Source organism: Hibiscus syriacus, unplaced genomic scaffold (genome assembly GCF_006381635.1).
Source record: "Hibiscus syriacus cultivar Baekdansim isolate YM2019G1 unplaced genomic scaffold, ASM638163v2 tig00110678_pilon, whole genome shotgun sequence".
Lineage (NCBI taxonomy): Eukaryota > Viridiplantae > Streptophyta > Magnoliopsida > Malvales > Malvaceae > Hibiscus > Hibiscus syriacus.
The window spans coordinates 2,947,497-2,971,870 of NW_024062822.1; the positions used below are offsets into that span (position 1 = coordinate 2,947,497).

General features: G+C 33.8%; 1 long non-coding RNA gene and 1 pseudogene across 3 annotated transcripts; one reads left to right on the forward strand and one right to left on the reverse strand.

Moving 5' to 3' along the window:
• The first annotated feature begins 3,781 nt into the window (after nt 1-3,781).
• On the forward strand, nt 3,782-5,019 carry LOC120138226 (annotated as a pseudogene).
• A 15,988-nt stretch (nt 5,020-21,007) lies between these two features.
• LOC120138113 lies at nt 21,008-23,795 on the reverse strand. Of its 3 annotated transcripts, none has more exons than XR_005517491.1 (7): nt 23,618-23,795; nt 23,484-23,535; nt 22,760-22,819; nt 22,250-22,497; nt 21,741-21,857; nt 21,332-21,557; nt 21,008-21,256 (listed from the first exon to the last, which is right to left on the reverse strand). It is a non-coding gene; the product is annotated as an uncharacterized LOC120138113 (long non-coding RNA). The 3 variants fall into 3 exon arrangements; XR_005517489.1 differs by having other exon boundaries at nt 21,741-21,863; XR_005517490.1 differs by having other exon boundaries at nt 21,741-21,863; nt 22,760-22,822.
• Nucleotides 23,796-24,374: the final 579 nt, after the last annotated feature.

Consider the following 24,374-nt stretch of genomic DNA (forward strand, 5'->3'; position numbering starts at 1 on the left):
CGATCTTGTCGTTGCGATTTTGGTTTCGCGTTGCGATTCTGTCGTTGCGATTTTCATTTCGCGTTGCGATTTTGGTTTCGCGTTGCGATTTTAAGTTTCGTGTTGCGAAAGTAAACTATTTCTTCTTCTGCAAATTGAAACTTGAATGGATTGCATTACTTCAACCAAAAGACAAAACAAAGACAAATACTATTTCACAGTGTTAAAGAATACACAGTTTAGCAGAATTGGCAGCAACCGAACAAATTTACTTTCAACCAAAAGACAAAACAAAGACAAATACTATTTCACAGTGTTAAAGAATACACAGTTTAGCAGAATTGGCAGCAACCGAACAAATTACTTTCAACCAAAAGACAAAACAAAGACAAATACTATTTCACAGTGTTAAAGAATACACAGTTTAGCAGAATTGGCAGCAACCGAACAAATTTACTTTCAACCAAAAGACAAACAAAGACAAATACTATTTCACAGTGTTAAAGAATACACAGTTTAGCAGAATTGGCAGCAACCGAATAAATTTACTAAGCAATCTAAGTGAAATGACTAATCTAAGTGAAATTACGAGTAAATTTATCATTAAGTTAAATATGGAAAATCTTAAACTTACCTCGTTGCGTAGAGTATGAACCTCATTCTGCAACGATACTATCATCTCACGTAGAGCGGCAACCTCACCACGTAAAGTTGACACCTCCACACGCCATGCACCATCGTTATCGCGTAGAGTACCGATCTCCTCACGCAAGGCATTGACCTCATCACGTAACTCCCTTGACTCATCCCGTGGAGGTGGAGGTGGAGAACAGGGAGATAGGAGTCGTGGCATCTTTGCCGGTCGCCTATCATGAGGTGATGGTGGAGAAGAGGCTCGATGATGTGACGGGATAGGTGATGGCTCTCGTTCTAGAGGTGTATAGTCGGGTCGATCGGGTGATGGCTCTAGGTGAGGTGATGGCTCTCGAATTGGAGGAAGTGGATGCTGCTCATCATCCGTGCCATCAAAAAAACTCTGACTAGCTTGCCACCAATCAGTGGCAAGCTCTTCCTTCGTGGGTGTCAGTCTTTGTAATGGAATGTTGGCCTCCTAAAATATAAAAACTCAAACAAAGTTAAACGTCTACTATTAATAACTTGTTTATATATTATATGAAAGTATTGTGTTAACTTACATTTTATTGTCGCATATGGTATTAAGTCTTCCCAATCCAACAGAGTTTTCCTCTTCCAGGAAATAGCCCTGGGAATATCATTTGACGTTTTATTGCATAGTACGCATGCTGGGGAAAGCCTCGAATATCCAAATCTACAAACAATATAATAACAAATTAGTAATTGTTAAATAATTAATTATAATTTTAGAAACATTATATAGAAATTCTTACCTTAAAGGCCCAAACAAGCCTGACAAAGTGTATTTGGACTCATCGCCCCGCAAACTTTTGCGGTCATCAAAGGCAGACGACAACTTAGTCCAGGTAGCTTTCCATATATACGAACCCCACGGAAACAGATTCCATGCATTCAGGTCCTACCAATATTATTAGCTCCCGATGAATAGGTTGTCTGGCCTCTCTGCCTAAAAAGCGGCATACAAGTAGTAGAAGGCATACTCGGACAACATCGACGTCATCCATCCGAGTGAAACAGCTTTCTTATTAAACAATTTCTTCAGGTCGTCGACATGTAGGTTCGGCTTCTCCATTGACTCATCCGGAAAAACCCGGGATAACCATGATGGGCGGGCGATATGACGAGTGTACCGGCCTACATCATCGTGTCCGAATCGTAGACCAGTGATTAAACAGAACTCCTTCCGCCCAAAACAAGTATACGCTGGTGGAAAATGAAACCATATCTTCCTCACCACGTTGTATACTGTCGGGTAGATTTGATGTCATGGTCTGAAGCCACAAATGGGTCAAATTAGCATCTCCACCGGATGCTGTACTCTCAGCCATGGCCGAAGCAGGTTTCCTCAAACAATTGTCTTTGAGCAGGTGAAAGCTTCGAAGCAATTGTAGTGGCCAGGCTGACTTTATTTCTCAAGGTCAATTGAGCCGAAAAAAATTTCTACAAAAACAATAAACATACCAAGTTAGATACCAAAAATTACACTGTGAAGATATACCAAAACAATAAACATAAAAAGTAGTTTTCTTGAAACTAAATTGCAACACTGTTTTGTCTTTGGTTGAAATGAAAATCGCAACGAGAGAATCGCAACGCGAAAACAATCGCAACGAGAGAATCGCAACGCGAAATGAAAATCGCAACGAGAGAATCGCAACGCGAAATGAAAATCACAATGCGATTTTGGTTTCGCGTTGCGATTCTCTCGTTGCGATTTTCATTTCGCGTGCGATTCTCTCGTTGCGATTTTCATTTCTCTCGTTGCGACAGTCATTCTCTCGTTGCGATTTTCATTTATCTCGTTGCGACTCTTCTGCAAATTGAAACTTGAATGGATTGCATTACTTCAACCAAAAGACAGAACAAAGACAAGACAAATACTAACTTGAAAATCGCAACGAGAGAATAGCAACGCGAAATGAAAATCACAACGACAGAATCGTAACGCGAAATGAAATCTAAGTGAAATGGTTAATCTATTATTGAAATGACCAGTAACTTATCATCAGTTTCAATATGAAAACCTACAATAATGCAAACATTTCAAAATAAAAATAATTAAAAAAACTAACCCTCGGAGGTTGATTTTCCATTTTGAATATGTGAGGGATTTCTGACCGTGAATGGTTGTGAGGGATTTCGCCGGAGATGGGGACGGAAATCTTCGGAGATGGGGACGGATTTCTTCGCTGTAGAGAGTGAGAGATGGAGATGGGACTGAGTTGTGATTTTAGGTTTTAGGTTATGAGTTGCGATTACGGGATTTTGTCTTAATATTCGTTTTTGTAATTTGAAAATAAAATACGCGTAGCGATTATAATGGCGCTTTAAATATCGCGTTGCGATTTACGGATACGCGTTGCGATTTTTATGTATTATCGTTGCGATTTACGGATACGCGTTGCGATATACGGATACGCATTGCGATTTACCCATACGCGTTGCGATTTACGGATACACGTTGCGATTTACGGATACGCGTTGCGATTTATGTGTTCGCGTTGCGATTTTCATATTCGCGTTGCGATTTTGGAAAATCGCAATGCGAATTTGTACTATCGCATTGCGATTTTCAAGAATCGTGTTGCGATTTTGGAAACTGATTTGCGATTCTGGGGATCGCGTTGCGATTTTTATTTCGCGTTGCGATTTTGTTGGTCATTTTGGCAAATCAAAAAATAGTTGGTTAAAATCGTATATTATAAGGCATTTTTGGTCACTGAGGCGATTTTCTCTTTTTTTATTCTTCTTTTTTCCTGCAACTCTCGTGATTCTTTTTTATAAAATTCTAATTCATCTTAGACCTGTTTGCACGTATATGTTTATCTTGTCGCATCTTATAAGATTATGACCCGATGATATACAGGCCCAAAACGGCCCATTTAATATAGTAGTTTGTTCAATAAAATTTGTAAGTATAAATAAACATGTATTTATATTTTAGTGTTAATAATTTTGGCTTGACAGGTTAGTCGGATGATGCATCTAGACTGGGATACTGGTGCATTAGTGGTGCGTTTGCGTCACAAATTATGTAGGCCCAACACGTTTCAGGCATGCAACAACGTGTCTCTGGGAACGAGAAGCCCTTAAATTAGCGATGTCACGTTCTCAGCAAATCTCCATAGAAGGACAAGCAAGAGAGATGTCAATGACTTGGTTTCGCAATGCCTACAACAAGGTAGCTGGGGTTTTACGTAAAGACTCGAAGAAGAAGCAAAATTTTCCAGTGCTGGAAGCCCACCCTCTGCCCAGAAACATGCAAAAGTAGCAGTCGAAACAAGTGGGGAAATTCGCAGCAGAGTGAAGAAGCTTTACAAGGAGTTCAAGATCTATAGATGGAGCCCTTCCTTCGCTCTTACTTCGTGGATCTTTCCAATTGTGGCCCCATGGTAACTTTCTTTTCACACTTCATTGGGAAAACAACAATGAATTGTCATGGTTTATCTGTTTCCAGGTTTTGGACGCATTGCAGAAGATAAAAGCAGATGAGGATTCAAACTTGAGTTACAGGAGGTCAAGTAGGGAAGGGATATGTGGGTCTTGTGCCATGAACATTGATGGAACCAACACCGTGACTTGCCTTAAACCCATTGATGTCGACACCAGTAAGCCCGCTGTTATAACAACACTGCCTCACATGTTTGTGATCAAAGATCTAGTTGTGGACCTAATCAATTTCTACCAACAGTACAAGTAAGAATACATAACCATTTCAATCACGGTAAGACTTGAAGAGTTTTAACTTAAGTACTACTTTTCCATTTGTGATGAAAAACAGATCAATAGAGCCATGGCTGAAGACCAAAAGAGCGCCCTTATATGGGAGAGAACATCGACAATCACCGGCTGAGAGGAAGAAGCTAGATGGGTTATACGAGTGCATACTCTGTGCTTGCTTTAGCACTTCATGGCCGTCTTACTGGTGGAACCCAGAGGAGTTCCTTGGTCCCGCGCCTCTCTTGCATGCTTTTCGATGGATCTCCGACAGGTAAACGGGGTTTTTACTTTGGAGGTGAAAGTAGCGATCAAATGGCCTTTTACTGGCAGCGGGATGATTTCACGGAGGAAAGGATTCAGGCGTAATATAAGAAATGCACGGCCACCTGCCCCAAGAGCCGTTCCTTGGTCCCGCGCCTCTCTTGCATGCTTTTCGATGGATCTCCGACAGGTAAACGGGGTTTTTACTTTGGAGGTGAAAGTAGCGATCAAATGGCCTTTTACTGGCAGCCGGGATGATTTCACGGAGGAAAGGATTCAGGCTGTAATATAAGAAATTGCACGGCCACCTGCCCCAAGAGCCTGAATCCAGCTGATGCAATTCAGAAGATGAAGGCCATGCATTTGATTTCTGAAGCAGCGGGCAAGGATGGGAGCGCGTAGCTAGTATGTAGGTGCCTAGGTGGTATAAAATCAAGTATTTCGACTGGCATACAGTTGCTGCTTCTTATTTGAATGAATATCAATATATCAGGCTCATCAGATACTTCTTTGAATTGAGAAATCAGTTGCAGATCAATGTTTCAAACTAATTCCCAATTCATAGTTTATGTCATGTTTTATTCCACACCAATATATTAAAATTGTTTCTCTTTACAATCATTTAAGGTTTTATTATAAGCTATTTTTAAATGCATTTTCCACGACCCTTTTAATGTTTTCGACATTGTTGGCATCTCTATCACCCTAGCAATTGAGCAGATTATGTTATGTTTTATTCCACACCATTATATTAAAATTGTTTCTCTTTATAATCATTTAAGGTTTTATTATAAGCTATTTGTAAATGCATTTTCCACGACCCTTTTAATGTTTTCGACATTGTGACGCCAGACAGAATAGTGATTATCCTGTAGGCTAGTTCTGACAGACGATTCACAAGAGAAAATTCGCCCAAAAACCAGAGAAAAAAAGTCTCTAGGGTTTAATAAAATATTATAAAATCAAACAATGCAAAAAGCAGTCCACAAGCCGGACTGTTATAGCAAAAAAATCGTCTTTATTCGAATTTTGCCAAAAATAGCAAAATCCCGAAAATCACTCTAAATTGAAATTCGAAATAAAATAAGCAATCTCCCAAAAATCCGGCCTAAATCGGATTTAAATTGACTTCCTAATTAACAATCGAAATATTACCATAAATAGTAAAAAATAACTAAATCTAGTGATTCGGAGGGGAAAACGGCAGAATTTGAGGTTGAAAAAAAGGCCACATGGAGCATAGCTCAATGTGGAGAGCGTGCGCGTCGAAAAGAGCTTTCCGGATTGGGATCTTATGCGCGATTCTGACACCTGTAGCCAAAGTGGCCAAAAGACTGAAACATACTCAAAACGACCCCAATGAGGAACATGTCACAATCAATTCCCGCCTTTGCGCTGATCTGCCAACTCATGGTATCTCAGCGCCATCAACGTGCAATCTGACAGCTCAGCATCATCTGTCTCGGATCCCCCTGCATCACATTGTTGGCATCTCCATCACCCTAGCAATTGAGCATATATAAATTGTCCAGAGGTACATAGGCTATGTTGCACTGAAACGGGGACCGGAATTTTTAAAATTACAGGAAATTGAAATTTTCCATTTCAAATTGAAAGTTACTTTTTAAATTCTTCGATAAGTTCATAACCAATTTACGGTATTCTACAAGCTTGGGATTTTTTGTCTCCCATTCTCTCCTGAATTGGTAAATTACCAGAGTTGAATCACCACATGCCTTGAGTATTTTTACCTTACGCTCGATAGTAGCTCTAAGACCCAGAACACAAGCCTCATACTCAGTCATATTGTTTGTACAATAAGTTGGGCCGAATGGTGAAAGGATAATGCTCTCCATTTGGTGAGACCAAGATTGCCCTAATCCCATGCCCCAAGGCATTAGAAGCACCATCAAAGTTCAACTTCCAATATTTATCGGTAGATGTAACTGCTTCTTCCACAGAAATAACCATTAAATCTTAGTTTGGGAAATCAAAGCTCAACGGTTCATATTCTTTAGAAGCCCTACTTGCAATAAATTTCTGCTATGGAGCTCCCTTTAACCGTTTTATGGCTTACATATTGGATATCAAACTCTAAAAACAGGATCTGCCAACGAGCTAATCTTCCAGATAGTGCAGGTACACCCATTAGATACTTCAAAGGATCGAGTCTAGATATAAGCAAAGTAGTATGATATATCATATACCGTCCGAGCCTTCATGTAACCCATACCAAAGAACAACACAAATTTTTCGATTGGCGAGTATCTGGCTTCGCATTCAGTGAACTTCTTACTGAGATAGTAAATAGCCCTCTCTTTTTTCTCAGTTTGGTCATGTTGTCCTAGTACACATCCCATTGAGTTTTCAGAAACTGACAAGTAAAGAATTAAGGGTTTGCCTGAGATGTGTGGTACTAAGATTGGGGTATTTGAAAAATATCGCTTAACTGCTTCGAAAGCTTATTGGCAATCATCACTCCATTCCCCTGAGTTATTCTTGCGGATGAGGCGAAATATGGGATCACATTCCTCAGTCAACTGCGAGATAAATCGAGCTATATAGTTCAGTCTCCCCAAGAATCCTCGAACCTCTTTTTGGGTTCGTGGGGTGGTAAATATTGAATGACTTTGACTTTATTTGGATCTATTTCAATTTTTTTTTGCTTACTAAAAAATTCCAAGAGCTTCCTAGATGTCACCCCGAAAGTACACTTATTTGGGTTAAGTTTCAGCTGGCATTTTCTTAGCCTTTGGAAGAGTTTTCTTAAATTCTCAATGTGTTCTTTCTCTTTCTTGGCTTTGAAAATCATATCATCGATAAAAACTTCTATTTCTTTGTGCATCATGTCATGAAACAATGTTACCATGACCCTTTGATATATCACTCATGCGTTATTCAGTCCAAACGACATCACTTTTTAGCAAAATATTCCCCATATAGTGACAAACATCATTTTTTCCATATCTTCAGGGTGCATATTAATTTGATTGTAGCTAGAGAAACCATCCATGAATGATAACAAAGAATTTCCAGCAGTATTATTCACTAAAGTGTCTATGTGTGGCAAATGAAAATTATCTTTCGGAATGGCTTCTATTGAGATCTTTGTAGTCAACACACATACGAGCTTTATCATCCTTTTTTGGTACTGGAACAATATTTTCCACCAACTCAGGGTACTTGGACACTTTAAGAAACCCGACATCGAATTGGTTATTCACTTCTTCTTTAATTTTTAGTAGCATCTCGGGTCTCATTCTTCTCAACTTTTGTTGCACAAGCTTACATTTAGGCTTTATCGGCAATCTGTGTACCACCAATTTTGTATCCAAACCTGGCATGTCTTCGTATGACCAAGCAAATACTTCTTTGTATTCTTGAAGCAGTTCAATCAAATTTTGACATCCTTCAGCAGACAGAGTGGTACCAATCTTTACTTCTTTCTTATCCTCATTTGACCCCAAATTCAAGATCTCAGTAAGCTCTTCATTAGGCAGAATCTGTTTATCTTCTTTTTCCACCATTTTTAGTAGCTCAGAAGATAGGTCACATCCCTCATCATCATCACAATCCTCGATTTCCCCTTGGCATATAGGCAGCTCATAATCAATTTCCGGGTCTGTAACCCCCTAAGACCAATACGGTAGGCCCGATCCGATCTGGGTGTCATATTAAGGCCATTAGAGCGACCCACCGTAAAAATCTTGAAAAATATTTTTTTTGTTAAAACATGTCAAATCATTAAAATCAAATTATAAATACAAAATTAAAATTTATCAGTATTCAAAAATAAAACATATTTTTCAGACTCGTATATATAACAAAATACAACCTACATGCCCCCTAATCACATGCACCGTACTCCGCAAGCAACGCCGGAGGAACTCCCTTACTGATGTCAATACTTGCAGAGGTTTGATACTTTTAACCTAAAATAGTAAGTCAAAGAATGAGCTTTGGGAAGCTCAGTAATAAAATACTACCAGTTGATACTACATAATATGCAGATAAATGGAAAGCCATAAAATTTCCTTATTAACTTAGACTTATACAGGTTTTCCGAATGATATGCAATACCACTGATATTTCTTCCAGTAACAGGCATAAAGATTTCAGTTAATAGGAAACATTTATAGTATTAAGTTTTCAGGATATCAAATAGGATGTCTAATGTGTTCCAACCAAAACCAATGAAAATATATAAATATTTTAAAACAATAATTGTTTACAACATATTTTTAAAACCATAGTGGAACCCTCCAACCAAACTCTGTTGTGCAGTTCCCCAGAACTGCAGCCATAAGGGCTTACCCTAAGCACACAGCAAAGGAATCCAACCAAAGGGAATACCTTGGGGCCTGAGAGCCTACCCAAGGTTCACCTTAGGTCTGTAAGGATTTACCAGCTGGATCAGAGCGGAACCTCCATACTCCAGAATTCTACCCATATAAATTCCAGTAGAAATAAGTTTTAACCGTAAATCATAATATCTGGATCGTGATCCAGTAAAATCTCGGAATATAATAATGAAATAAACCATATAACTGATTCTACTTATACACCATATGTAGTCCCATTATTAACCCAAGGGAGTGCCTTGAGGCCTGAGAGCCTACCCAAGGGTCACCTTAGGTCCGTAAGGATTTATCAGCTTGATCAGAGTTGAACCTTCAGTCTACCCAGATAATGTCCCAATAAAACAATTCAAGTATACTCAATGAAAACAGAAAACCGTAGTTCATAAACCAGTAAATTTCATGATTCCATAAATCAAGAACAATCATATTTTTCAGTGAAAACCATAATCATAAAAACATACCATGTAGTCATGGTTCATAAGCTAGTAAATCAATAATTTCAGTGAAACATTTTTCAAAACATATAAGGCAGTCATGTAGTACGTGGGGAACACACTAGAGGATCTAATTATTTTTCAGAGGCACTTGGTAGTTATCAGTAATGGAAAATTTGAAATTGATGTAATTTAATCGGATTCCAGGAACGAGGTTCTATTGAAAGGGATCGATTACTAATGAATCTAATTAGACATCTAGAGTTGATATTTTATAATCGCACAATGATCCAGGTGCATCAAGAAGGTGTTCAAGAACCTTTATACAAAATAATTCTAGATTCATATTTATAGAGAGTGTTCCATTGCTCAAAAAATCAAGGGCATTCAGGATTATGAATTGAATTATCATGATTTTAAGTCCAATTGAACCAAATGAAGTATTCAGGATCCTTTGCATCTGAGTTACTTGTGGGTTCAAATATGACTGGAGTGATTTGAGCTGATAAGGGAGAAATGAAGATTCAGGACATTTACAATCTGTGTTGATCTATCAGATTATCGAAATAACTCGAGCTGAACAACTCTCAGAACTAATGCATGCCAACCAATCAATTCGTTTCCCTTCCAGGGTATTCACTCTTTAATACCAGCAATTCTTGTCCATAGATCATCTTTAGGATTATCGTTGAATAGATCTTAAGGAGACGAACATATATTCCAATAGTCTTTATTTCATTTTCACATTGCAACAATATCATGAATTGTTGGCGTACTTAATTCGTGGTTCATAACCCATAGGGAAAATACATTATAAAAGTTCATCAACATTTCCAGACTTATCCAAATCACTTACTTGATCCTCAGTCATTGAGGTTACTTATTTCATTTAGTAGTCATGTCTAACACGACCACTTCAGAGTTTTTCAGAATAATTCAGACGTTTCTGAAATTCAGATACATATGGTATTTCCGTTCAGTTCAATTTGGTCATATAATAAAGTCATTATGGTATTCTAGGTTGATTTAATCATTTCATAGCTTGAGGGTATTTAGTTATTTTTATGACTTGGAGATATTTTAGGCCATTTTCATTATCATAGTAATCTATTGTGCTTATCATTTTAAGTGTATCATCGTCATTTTATTCAAATCTATCAGTGACATATTTTTTGATAAGTTAGGCTTGAATGCAATCTAGTTCCTTTAGCGTTCATGGTATTTTGTTCCTTTGATCGTTGGAGGTTATTATAGTTAATATGAAGCTCAAGGACCTTTCAATAATTCCTTTCAATTCAACCATATACAATTTTTCTGATAATTGATCCAGTATGACCTTCAAGATTTATTTTTCACCTTCCGGAGAAGTCTTGGTCTTTTACAGTACAAGGGCATTTTCGTAATTTTACCCCTTAAGGCTATTTAGATAATTTATTATCCACATAATTCCCGACATTTAACCTTTAACTACATTAATCATAGTTTATGAATCATGATATTGATTAAATCATTGAACTTAACATTATTTTTTTATCGGTCTACAAATTTCTCTTTTTCGAACCGTCTGAGTCTTATATAATGATCTGTCTTTATTCCAATTTACGTCTAAGTACGATGATAGTTAAATATACTTAATGGACCAATCATTCCAATCAAGCATTTACCATCTATCCATGAGTTCTGAAAAGCATACAAAAGGTAGTAGATAATTATCTTGGTTTTCATGCCATGTTGATTGACCATTTAAACTCCATTCGATAGTCATTGAACTTGAATTCAAGTCCAACAATTCCTCGGATACAAAAACAACCAAATTTATGTCAGAAACTAAACTTAAATGAGAAACCAACTTGAATCGAAAATAAAACATTGAAAATTGGCTTACCGGCTGCGAATTTGGCAAAACATACTTCAGATTCGGACTCAGGACGTCGAAAAACATAAAACAGAGCTTTTCGAAAAATTTAACTTTTTGGTCAAAGTTAACGGTCAAAGACAACGGGTTGACTCGGACGGTTGACTTAGATCGAGTTGACTCGGATCGAGTTGACTTGGTAACTGTACCAGACCAAGTGGGTTGGGTCAGATCGGACAGACGGGTCAGGTCAACCCAGTTCTGGAAAATTCTTTGGACCCAAAATAAGGCCCACGCACACGTGGCGGCGCGTGCGACGACGATGGAGGTAGGGGTGGTTAGTCGATTACTCCCTGTTCAACCATTCAACAATTACAACCAAAATTTAACCAAAAATTGACCTGAAACTACGTCAAAATACCAATATTCAACCAAAACTTACACAACGCTGGTGATGGAGAAAACGATGATGGTACAACGACCCACTGGATGGGTTTGGAGCAGACGATGATGAGGAGTACGAGGGTGGTGGTTGTGAGGCAACCCGACGTCAAAATCGGCTAGAATTCGCAATAAATCGAGACGACTAGGCCTTAACGTTTTCCCTTAATTCGTGATGGACGATGGCTATTTCGAGAGATCTAAGGGTTGGGTTGGGGTCGTTGGTTGATGAGGAGCTCGGTGGGCGCGACGGCGGGCTCTGAAGGCAACTTGACTACATTGATTTGCCAAGGAGAGATTGCGGTTAGGGTAAAATTAGGGATTTGGTTCCTAGGACACAGGGGAAATTTTATTTTTCACTGGGTATAAAAATGAGTAAATTCGAGTTCAAGTCCCTGAATTTTCCTATACTTCCTAAAATAGTATGTTAGCTTTGAGATCTTACATCTTAGTCCTCAGTTTCTCCATGGATACAAATTTATTTCAATACTTTATATTTATCAAATTCTAGCCCCTAAATTAGGGTATAACGGGGTCAGTGTCATCAACATTCATATTATTGATATATGAGTTCCTGAAAGAATAACGAGTGAGAGGATATATATACATATAAACATACAGGAAAATCTTATCCCATATCCAACTAAATAGAAAGAAATAATATATATATAACAAAGAATGGAAAATGCATGGGAGAATGTTTGCCATTTTGAATTAATAGGAATGCATCTTTCTTTAAAAGTAGGAAAAACATATAACTTAACCCTTTACATAAAATCACCTATTGCCCCATGGTATAAACAATAGGTAAAGTTCTCGTGTATTACTCTGTAAAATACCTGTAAACTACAGGTAATTCCTCCGCAATCCAATTGTTTAACACAAAGCCTGGTGGTGTGAGGTAAATGCCCATTGCTATCTTTTCTTCAGATTAATCATCCATTATGACATTAATGCCTAGGTCCCCTAAGGTATACTCAACAATCATCTCCTTGTTTCACTGACTTCCTTGGAATATATGTCCTCCAGACACAAAAGTGCTACACAACGACGAGAAATTCATGGGTTCCCAGTTAAGGTCTTCACCAACTAGCCTTGTTTTCCTCATTTCCTGACTATTTTTGATACCTCTCAGTTTCTCCCTTAGAGTTGGTTGATATCCCAAACTGAAGTGATCTCTCTTAGAGATGGGGAAAACTGGATTAACTGGGACTAAAATACCAATTGGGACCAAAATGCATTCAACAGAAACATAAGAGGAGCATTTATGCAAATAACCCACACACCAAGAGACCAGTTGCCCTAGCCCCTATATGTTGATGTTTTGGCAAATCTATATATATATTATTTCAGGTGACAAATTACCCTAAACCCTATTTTCTCCCTCCAACCATTTTCTCTCTTCTCTCACCCCTCTTTTTTCTCATCTCTTCCTCGCCCCCAGTAAAACAAATGGTCATTGTGGCCTTCACTCTCCCCAAGGGCTCCGACGAGGAGCCGAGAGACCTCAAACTCAGGCTACACTCAAGGCTCAACCAAAACCCTCATCAAGAAACCTAATCCTAGACCTAACCTTCTATCAAACCAAACCCACCAACCCACAAAAATACTCGATGATGGTAAAAAAAAGGGTGTGAGAAATATACCCTTGATGACTCAACGAGGTTCAGACCTTAGGGGACGATGACGGGACTCCTCACTGAACAGGAAAAGTAATATTTTTTCTTTTTGGGGTTCTCAATTTTTTATTGATAGGTTGTTCTCTCATAAAAAAGAGATTTTTTATCTTATCCTTATTGTGGATCTTTGCTCAACTATTTTTTTGGTTGATTTTCTTTGGTTGCTCTCTGTTTTGTCAATGAATTTTTCTGATTTGTTTGCTGATTATCTCTCTCCCCAAAAGGCTCCCCCTTTTGATATATGGTTTTTAAGTTATATATATGGAGGGGGAATTCTCTCATCTCGTGTGAGATCGTTGGAGGCACTCCTCCCCTGCTGCTCTCTCGAGTTGTCCCAAAGTCATTTTTGTTGTAACATAATCATTCATCTTTCATTCTTTCGTACGACGAATGATGACATGTTTTGGTTGTCCTATTTTGCTGATGTGGAACGATCAACGACGGTGAAAACCACTTGAAATCTTTAGTTGTGGCGATGATTGGAAGTTTTTAGGGTTTGGAAACCCCACATATTACTCACGATATGGACCGTTGGATTGGGTCAAATCCAATTATCATGATACGGCTGTGTGATCCACCAACTTAGATTATGATAAAACCCTAAACCTTCTTGATCTTAAACTATTAGAATGGGTCAGATCCAATAGTCGTGAAGCAGTTGCGTGTGTTTCCTTCTAGGGTTATAAGAAAACCCTAATTTTATATTACCTTACCAGAACAGTTAGATGCACCACCTAGATCCAATGGTCTCTGTTGTGCGGCGCTGGGAACTTGTGACAGAAAACCCTAGCTCTATTGGGTTACTCCTTTGGGCTCTTATCCGGGTGAATTACCCATTTCAGTCTGAACCTTAGCTTCTATTTGGGCTTCAACCGGCCACCTCTGTTGGGTCACGCTTGTGAGCCGGGTTGGGCCTGGATACCTACCGGACCATCAGACTTCGATTATGGGACTTCAATTTAGACCATTTGACCTGCAATCATATAATATAAAAATGAATAATACTAGTACTAATACTAATACTATTACTACTAATAATAATATAAATAAATAAAACGTATAAAACAACTATTATAATATATATTTATAAATTTCGATACCATATACTGTAATATATTTATATATTTAAATACTATACTACATATTATATATATACGTATACTTATATTTTAAAAGCTATAATTAAAAAACTATATTATATATATTTTAAACTATACTATATATATATATTATTTCTCTAAAACCTATATATTTTAAACTATATACTATATATATTTTAAACTATATATTATATATATTTTCCTAAAAACTATATACTATATATATTTTAGACTATATAGTATATATATATTTTTCTAAAAACTATATACTATATATATATATATATTATATTTATTTTTAAATTATACTATATATTATTATATATAATTATTATAAAAATAAAGTAAAATAATATAATATAACCAAAATAAAACTATAATAAAAAATCCTTAGACAAAAACACGTGTCTACAATTCTCATTTAAAGTTCAAGTATAAATAATTATATTTGTAGAATTTATATGTATTTTCAATGAAAAACATTATAATAATATATTATCTTATAATCACCGTAAATAATTTAAAAAATCATTATTTTATTAAGATGTAAGAAAAATATGGTGTTGTATTAATGTACTTGCTGTAGTAACATTTTAAGGTGTTGTATCTTACCTAGTTAAGAGTATTCTTTTCCTCCATTTAGGTATAGAGAAATTTTTAACGAGACTCTTAACTTAAGTTTTATTTAATAAATTCATTATTATTGAGAAGAAAAATACAATACAAATTTAATTTCATAAACAAATTTAATTTGGTTTGATTTGATTTGTGGATAACATAGATTTACGTATTTTTAAATTATAAGATATTTAATTTAAATTTATTTATCATACCATTAAATTAGAACATTATTTTATCAAACTTCTATCTAACTACTAATTGGAATAAGGAAAATTTTACAATGTTCGACAAGCATTGATGAGCACAATTAATGATGAGCACCATTAATTTAATTTATAAAAATTCTAAAATTATAAAAGGTTTAACATATAATTATAAATTAGTTGAAAATTTAAAGAAAAATTATTTAAAATAAAAGGTAAAGTATACTAGTTACCACCTAATTATTGCCCTTTTTACCACAATTTTTGGAATTTTGTCATTCAGGTCACTCAACTATTTAAATGCATTCAATTAAGCCACGTGCCATTAATATTTAACGAAAAAGTCGATATGACAGTTAAAATATTTGAGATAATTACACATTTGATCCATGTTACTTATATATCCTATAATTTTGGTCCTAATTTTAATAAATTAAAATAAACTTAACCCTCAAATTAAATGGTGTCAAAGTAGTCTTCATTCATCTTATTTTTTTCAATTTGTAGGAAGAAAAAAAAACAAGAAAGACAAGAAAAGAAAACTTGCAAAAAACTGATTTCATTTTTTAGAAATTTTTAAAAAAATTAAATATCAAACGTTTTGATTTAAAAAAATACATCTATATTAAGTAAAATCAAACTTTGAACTCTTAAAAATTAGTCCCAAACAATTAGATTTCACTTATAATGCGATGAATTAGGTAAAAGTAAAGTTATAATACTTGGATAATTTACTGATAAAAAATAAATATTTAAAAACATGGTCTAAAAGTAATTACAAAATAAAATAAAATATCAAATTTTAACTCCTAAAATCATTGAAAGATATAATTTAAACACATGAATTTGTCACACTAATTGTCCTGCGTGTATCAATGTAAAATATAGTATTTTAAGCTAAAAAAAAGAAGAACATGAAGACATGCTAGTACGTCTCATCACAAAATATTGGCATGTTTATTTTACTCTATTATTAGAAATAATAAAAGCCGATAAAGAGAAAAGAAAAATTGTACTAGATGGAATTAAATCAGATTCTTCTTCGATTAACTACTTTAGCATATTTGAGGGTTAAATTTATTTTAATTTATTAAAATTATAACCAAATTGATAGAACATATAAGTAATAATGATCAAATGTGTAATTATACCAAACATTTTAACTGTCACATAATTTTTTTTGTTAAATATTAACGACAAGTAGTTTAACTGAATGCATTTAAATAGTTGAGTGACCTAATTGACAAAATTTCAAAAATGATAGCCAAAATAAAAAGAGGAAATAGTTAAGTGATCACTGATATAATTTACCTTTTATTTTAAATAATTTACCTTTAAATTTTCAAATATTTTATAATTATATGTTGAATCTTTTAGAATTTTACAACAACAAAACCCTATTCCCATATGCAATGGGGTAAGAGGGAGGTAGGGTAGTAGGTTACCCCAACGCCAGGTTGAGAACAACTTCCGTGGGAGACCTCCGGCAGTTAGAATTTTAAATTTTTATAAATTAAATTAATGACACATATCATTAGTGATGTTTATCGGTATTCATCGAATCACTTAACTAGGGATGGGCATAGGTCAGGTTGGGTCGAGTTTTGGGTCCACCCGACCCGACCCGACCCGAGAAGAAGGTTGCCTCCACCCGTGACCCGACCCGACCCGATGGACATTTTAAAAACCCGACTCGACCCGATGTAATTTTTTATTTATTAAAACCCACGCTTGGGTATCTTTTTTTATAATCACATGCACAACCTTCACTTCCCTCGGAGCATTAAAGTTGCAGGAGCACCATTTTTTAATCAAATCCATCTCTGCCCGTGCCTTGTCCATGGCTTTTAATTAGGGTTGTAAAAACAGGTAATCGGTCAGGTTTCAGTCGGATCTTGGCAGGTCGGGTAAAATCGGATACAGGTCAATTCAGGTTGATTTGACACCAGATCCAGATCGGGTTAAGGTCAGGTCAAATCAGTTCGGGTTATTTTCAGGTTGATTTGACACCAGATCCAGATCGGGTTCAGGTCGGGTCATTTTCAGTTCGGATCGATTTCAGTTCAGGTCAAAACAATTCAGGTCCGAAGCAGATAAATACCAGGTTAATTCAGGTTCGGGTTGACTTCAGTCAGATCTCGTTTAGATCGGGTCACATCATTGACAGATAAAATTCAGGTCGGATGTTTATCGGATACGGATTGAGTTCAGGTCGGGTCGTTTTTATTTTTTTGGATTAATTAATTTTTCATCTTTCGTGATTGTTGAATTGGAAGTTGTAATTGTATATGATTTCGAGAAAAATAAGAGAAAAATAAATAATCATGGATCAATTTTGTAAAAAAAATAAAATTAATGACAAAATTAAAGAAATGTAAAATTACAAATAAAATCTTAAAATATAAATTAAACAACACACATAGGTAAGGGACTAAATCGAAATAAATTTAAAATGTGAGGTTTAAATTAATATAAAAATGACTAAATTAATTATGTTTTATATAATTTACATTTAAATAATTTTATTAATTTTATTAAATAATTTTATATAATATATATGTATATATTAATGTAATAATGTGATTCTTTTGTGATTTGAAAACGTGGGAATGATTTTTGGTGCGAAAACAATCGCGCCATTATTTGGCAATTTGGGCAAAATTTTAAAAATTGTAGCCCTGTCACCAACTTTGAATTTTATTATTTTGAATTTTAAAAACAAACGCATGAATTTTATTTGACAATTTGGGAAATAATCACGCCTGAATTCTATTATTTTGAATTTTATTGATTATAATTTTAATATCTGGACTATAAATTCGAAAAACTATATAAGCAATTTACTTTATATAGTTTATAGAAATACTATGCATAAATTATATAAAGTAATAAAATATATAGTTTATAGAAACCCTAAACCCTAAACCATACACCCTGACTTTAAACCATAAACACTAAACTATAAACCCTAATATAAATGGACAAACACTAATATGACATGTACTACTATTTATGAACCATATAATATGGAATGTGACATACTAATTATTTAACACCTAATTAATCATGTTTTATATAATTTACATTTAAATAATTTTATTAAATAATTTTATATAATATGTATGTATAAACCATGTATATATATATGTATATAAAGTAAATTACTTATATAGTTTATAGAAACACTATACATAAACTATATAAAGTAATAAAATATATAGTTTATAGAAATCCTAAATCCTAAACCATAAACCATAAACTTTAAATCACAAACACAAACACTAAATCATAAACCCTAATGTAAATGGACTATCACTAATGCATATATATTTGTAATAAAAGAGTGGGCTTGCATTGGGCCTATCTAAATTAATGTTAATAGACTAGCACTATTGCAAATGAACTTATTTTTGGGTTTTATTATTACTTATTCATAACAACAAAATAAATGGGCTATTAATGTGAATTAACCTAACATGCAACTAAAATACTAATTATGCAAATGAAATTAATATGACATGTACTACTATTTATGAACCATATAATATGGAATGTGACATACTAATTTAACACCTAATTAATCATGTTTTATATAATTTACATTTAAATAATTTTATTAATTTTATTAAATAATTTTATATAATATGTATGTATAAACCATGTATAGTATATATAAACTATATATATATATATATATAAACTATATAAAGTAAATTACTTATATAGTTTATAGAAACACTATACATAAACTATATAAAGTAGTAAAATATATAGTTTATAAAAATCTTAAATCATAAACCATAAACCCTAAACTTTAAACTACAAACATTAAACACTAAATCATAAACCCTAATGTAAATGGACTAGCACTAATGCATATATATTTGTAATAAAAGAGTGGGCTTGCACTGGGCCTATGTAAACTAATATTAATGGACTAGCACTATTGCAAATGGACTTATTTTTGGGTTTTATTATTACTTATTCATAACAACAAAATAAATGAGCCATTAATGTGAATTAACCTAACATGCAACTAAAATACAAATTATGCAATTTAAATTAATATGACATGTACTACTATTTATGAACCATATAATATGCAATGTGACATACTAATTATTTAACACCTAATTAATCATGTTTTATATAATTTACATTTAAATAATTTTATTAATTTTATTAAATAATTTTATATAATATGTATGTATAAACCATGTATAGTATATATAAACTATATATATATAAACTATATAAAGTAAATTACTTTTATAGTTTATAGAAACACTATGCATAAACTATATAAAGTAATAAAATATATAGTTTATAGAAACCCTAAACCCTAAATCCTAAACCTTAATTCTAAACTTTAAACCATAAATATTAAACCATAAACCCTAATTTAAATGGACTAGCACTAATGCATATATATTTGTAATAAAAGAGTGGGCTTGCATTGGGCCTATGTAAACTAATGTTAATGGACTAGCACTATTGCAAATGGACTTATTTTTGGGTTTTATTATTACTTATTCATAACAACAAAATAAATGAGCCATTAATGTGAATTAACCTAACATGCAACTAAAATACAAATTATGTAGTTTAAATTAATATGACATGTACTGCTATTTATGAACCATATAATATGCAACGTGACATACTAATTATTTAACACCTAATTAATCATGTTTTATATAATTTACATTTAAATAATTTTATTAATTTTATTAAATAATTTTATATAATGTATGTAAACCATGTATAGTATATATAAACTATATATATAAACTATATAAAGTAAATTACTTATATAGTTTATAGAAACACTATGCATAAACTATATAAAGTAATAAAATATATAGTTTATAAAAACCCTAAATCCTAAATCATAAACCCTAATTCTAAACTTTAAACCATAAACACTAAATCATAAACCCTAATTTAAATAGACTAGCACTGATGCATATATATTTGTAATAAAAGAGTGAGCTTATGTATTGGCCTTTGTAAACTAATGTATTGCCAAAATTATTTATATTAATAATGTAAAACGTAAATTACATATAATTTATATAAATTAAACTATATTAATTTTCCTTTGCATTATTAATCATGTTTTATCTAATTTACTTTTAAATAATTTTTTAAATTTTTTAAATAATTTTATATAATAGGTCTATTTATTAATTTAATTATCAAAATAAATATTTTATTATAACATTTAAAAAGTAATCATATTAATTTTTTAATTATATCATAAACTAAAAAACTCATAATTTTATTAAAATCTTATAATTTCATCCATGGTAATATATAAGTCAAGTAAATATCAGATCAGGTCATTAACAAGTTGAATCATTTACAAGTTGAATCATTTACAGGTCAAGTTGAAAACATGTCAAGTTAAAAACAAGTCAGGTTGAAAACAAGTCGGGTAATACCAGTTATAATATAATTACAAGAAATTTAGGATAATTAATATAAGCTTTGAAGTTTTTAAAACTTCAAATGTATTGAAAGTTTACAAAATATGACAACACATCTAAATTTATAAAAAGATGACAAATATGACAACATATCCAAATTTATACGAGATGACACTATTTTCCTTACAAAAGATAACAATATCATGATAGTTGCATGTTTACTTAAAAAAATAATACAAAAAATGATATCAACCAGTTAAGCTTACTTACAAATGGCAGCAACATGTCAAGTTTACTTACAAAAGATTGCAACATGTCAAATTAAGTTCCCACTCACAGTAGTATGTACCTAGTGCTCTGATTATAGCTTTACTCACATATTTTCTTATTATCACAAATTGTTTAGACTTAAAAATCTCAAAAGGGAAAAACTGAAAACAATTATGTTTCTTACTTCAAAAGATACTTGAAATCCTGCTTTTGTAGAACACACAAATCATCACAAAGAGCTTTGACCTATCAAGACACTAGCAAAGTAAGTAACGACAAGTTTCAAGGCAGGTAAGACTAAAATATTGAAAAGATAATCACCTCTTCTGAGGTAGAACTGTGATCCTTAATAGGCAATGAAGCTGGATCCTCAAAGGTTATGGTAGCAACCGAACCAAGGATTTCAAGAGGAGAATCAGACCAAATGAAGTCAGCAGCAGTAGACACCTTCTTCGAGATTGTCTCCCCATTGATAGGCCACTCAACAGCTACAGCTTGTAAGTTGTAAGTCAACACTGGGATCCAAAGGAACCTTCCTCGTATAAAGCTGGAAAAAAATGACAACAAGGCTTTTAGACCTGAAGCACCCTAAAACGGGATGCCAATCAAGCAACTAGTACGGTTACAAGTGGTGCTTACAACTTTCCATACATTTAAAGCGTCTGATTGATTAAAGTAAGCAAAGCAACACATAAAAGGAACATAATAAATGCAAGGAAACCAGTCTTACCTTGAGAATTTGAAACCCTTCTTCTTCATTAGGTGTGGTCACTTCAACTTCATCATCAAAACGCCCTGACCTTCTTAGAGCTGGGTCGATTGCATCCACTCTTGATGGAGAAAATACCTATGACTTAACCGCCAGAACATCAGTTAAGGCATTATAGCCTGGTTCTTTTAGCAAAATCATGAATTAAAATAAGAAGATAACTGGATACAAAAATTTATAAAGCCCAATGCATTTAAATTTATAAATATAGCATCAAATCCCACAACAAATGAATGATGAAAATCCTTAATAAGCCACTCGGAGAAATGTTTATTTAAAGTAGTGGAAACTGGAGACTAGTAAGCATAATGCATTACTATAAGGCTCTAACATAAACATGGGAAGACAAGTAATGTGAATCGTTATATAAAAATCTCCCGAAGCTCAACACTAAGTTCCATATAAACAAGGCTGACCATAACAAATACACGTAGAACGGAGTCTTGTATCTTGAGTTTAGAGAAACCAACCTATTAATTGATGCAACCACAACAACTTGTGGTAAAGAACTTGTTGTTCAACCACATCCAAATACAATTACCAAAAGAAGGAAAAATCATTCATTCCAGCCTTGAACCACGACTAGGGCAGAGAGCATCTATTTCATCAATGAAAATAACTGATGGTTTGCCTGAACTAGCATGCAAAGATGCCTCTGAAAAAGCTTCCCGCAAAATTCTCACTTTCTCCAGCATTTGCTCTGTGAACAGAATGTGGACTGCAAGACAACCAAATATCATTAGAACAAACTGAAACTCGAAGTCAAAAATGACAAAACAATTATTCAAACACTTAACTTTTATAACAGACGTATGCAATTCTATATCATGGAAATATAAATGCAAATATTGCAGTAGAAATTATGTTTCTAGGTTGATCACCACAATCCTACTATAAAATTTACCTTCAACAACATAGACTGCAAATCCTTGACATATTCCCTAGAAAGTAGAAACTATGTAAACATGGGTTTCCTTTACCTTTGAAAATAGGCCTCCAAATTTAGACTGGCCAGATGCCTTCCCTCTCACAGCTGGATCCTGCTGGTAGAAATTATATAAAAGAAAGAAACATATGAAAACTGAATTTGGCTAGCATTTGTATTACCCTATACTAAGTTATACTTATGAATCAAGTCATAAAACCCAGAATACATCACAGTCTTCTTTTCAAGGAGTCATCAAAGTGCAAAAGAACGTATTACTTGTAGACATCCGGGCTTGAAAAATATTATAAATATTTATTATTATTTTTTGATGAATTCTCATGAAATATTGGTAAAGATAATAGAACTCGCAATCCTTCGATAACATAATACATGATACGGAAAAATAACATGAAACAGGACACAGACCAGTGTCATCGCTTGAGATCAGGGTCATTGCTTCTGCAATCAATATTCATATTCCATAACATAGACAAACGATCATGTTTTCACCGGATGAATGGGAGCTTGGATAAATTAAAAGGATTAATACAAGAAAAAAAGACGTAGCGACTGACTCAAGTCGACAGAACAGACTTCTAACTTGTAACCGAGAGATTATCGAACCCTAGAAGTGCCATTTCCCCTTCAAGGGGTATCAATAGAAAGCTATGGTGTGAGTTATTTTTGGAATTCTTGCACATCGATTTTTTGGTTTAGTCTTCATCCATCGAGATTTCAAGTATAAAAACATAAATAAATAGGGATTAGGAGCTTACCGATTTGAGCCACCAGGTTTGAGACCGAACCATTGAAGGTTGCTCGGGAAACCTTGCATAGGAGTTGGGGGTTAGTTCATCGGTTCAGATTCTAAAATAAAAACGAAATAGAAACGAGAGAGAGATCTATTTACCTTTGTTGTGTTTGGATCTTCACCGTAGTAGAGAGGAGAGAAACGGTGTAGAGGCCATTGGGGCGGTGGTCAAGCGTCGGTCATGGTGGCCGATGGTGCGAGTGGCGATGTGGTTAGCCTTTGAGGCTCTCGGTTGTGGGAAGAAGAAGAAAAGAATAGAGGGAAGAGAGCAAAACGGCTGAAGATGATAGTTTTAGTTCATAATTAGGTTTTTATATATTAAATGTAGGGTAAATAACTCTCATACCCCTAGACTTAGCCGATAATTTATACTTTAGTCACTGGTAAGGATGTTTTTATAATTTATCCATTTATATTTGTCCCGATTTTATTATTTTCTCAATTTTAGTTTTAGTTGTAATTTTTGGGTTATTTAAGTTTAAGTCCCTTATATTTATACGTGCTTTTTATTTTAAACCCTATTTTAATTCTTGATTTATGTGTTTAATTTTCACTTTATTTAAATTTAGTTCTTAGTAAAATTTGTTAAACTTAAACCCTAAATTTTAAATACTAAAACCTAAACCCTAAATCTTACATACTAAACCTTAAACTCTAAATTTTAAACCCTAAACTCTATCACATAATTAGAATGAATGAGATGATTTAGTGAAAGGAGAGAGAGTATACTTATTTTTCTTTTGCTTTCTTAATAACAAAAATCCAATAAGAAACTTCAGTCTTTTTTATTTATGCTCCTCTTCTCCTCAGTCTTCTCTTTATTTAATGTTTTGATTTTTCAACTATGCAATTATTA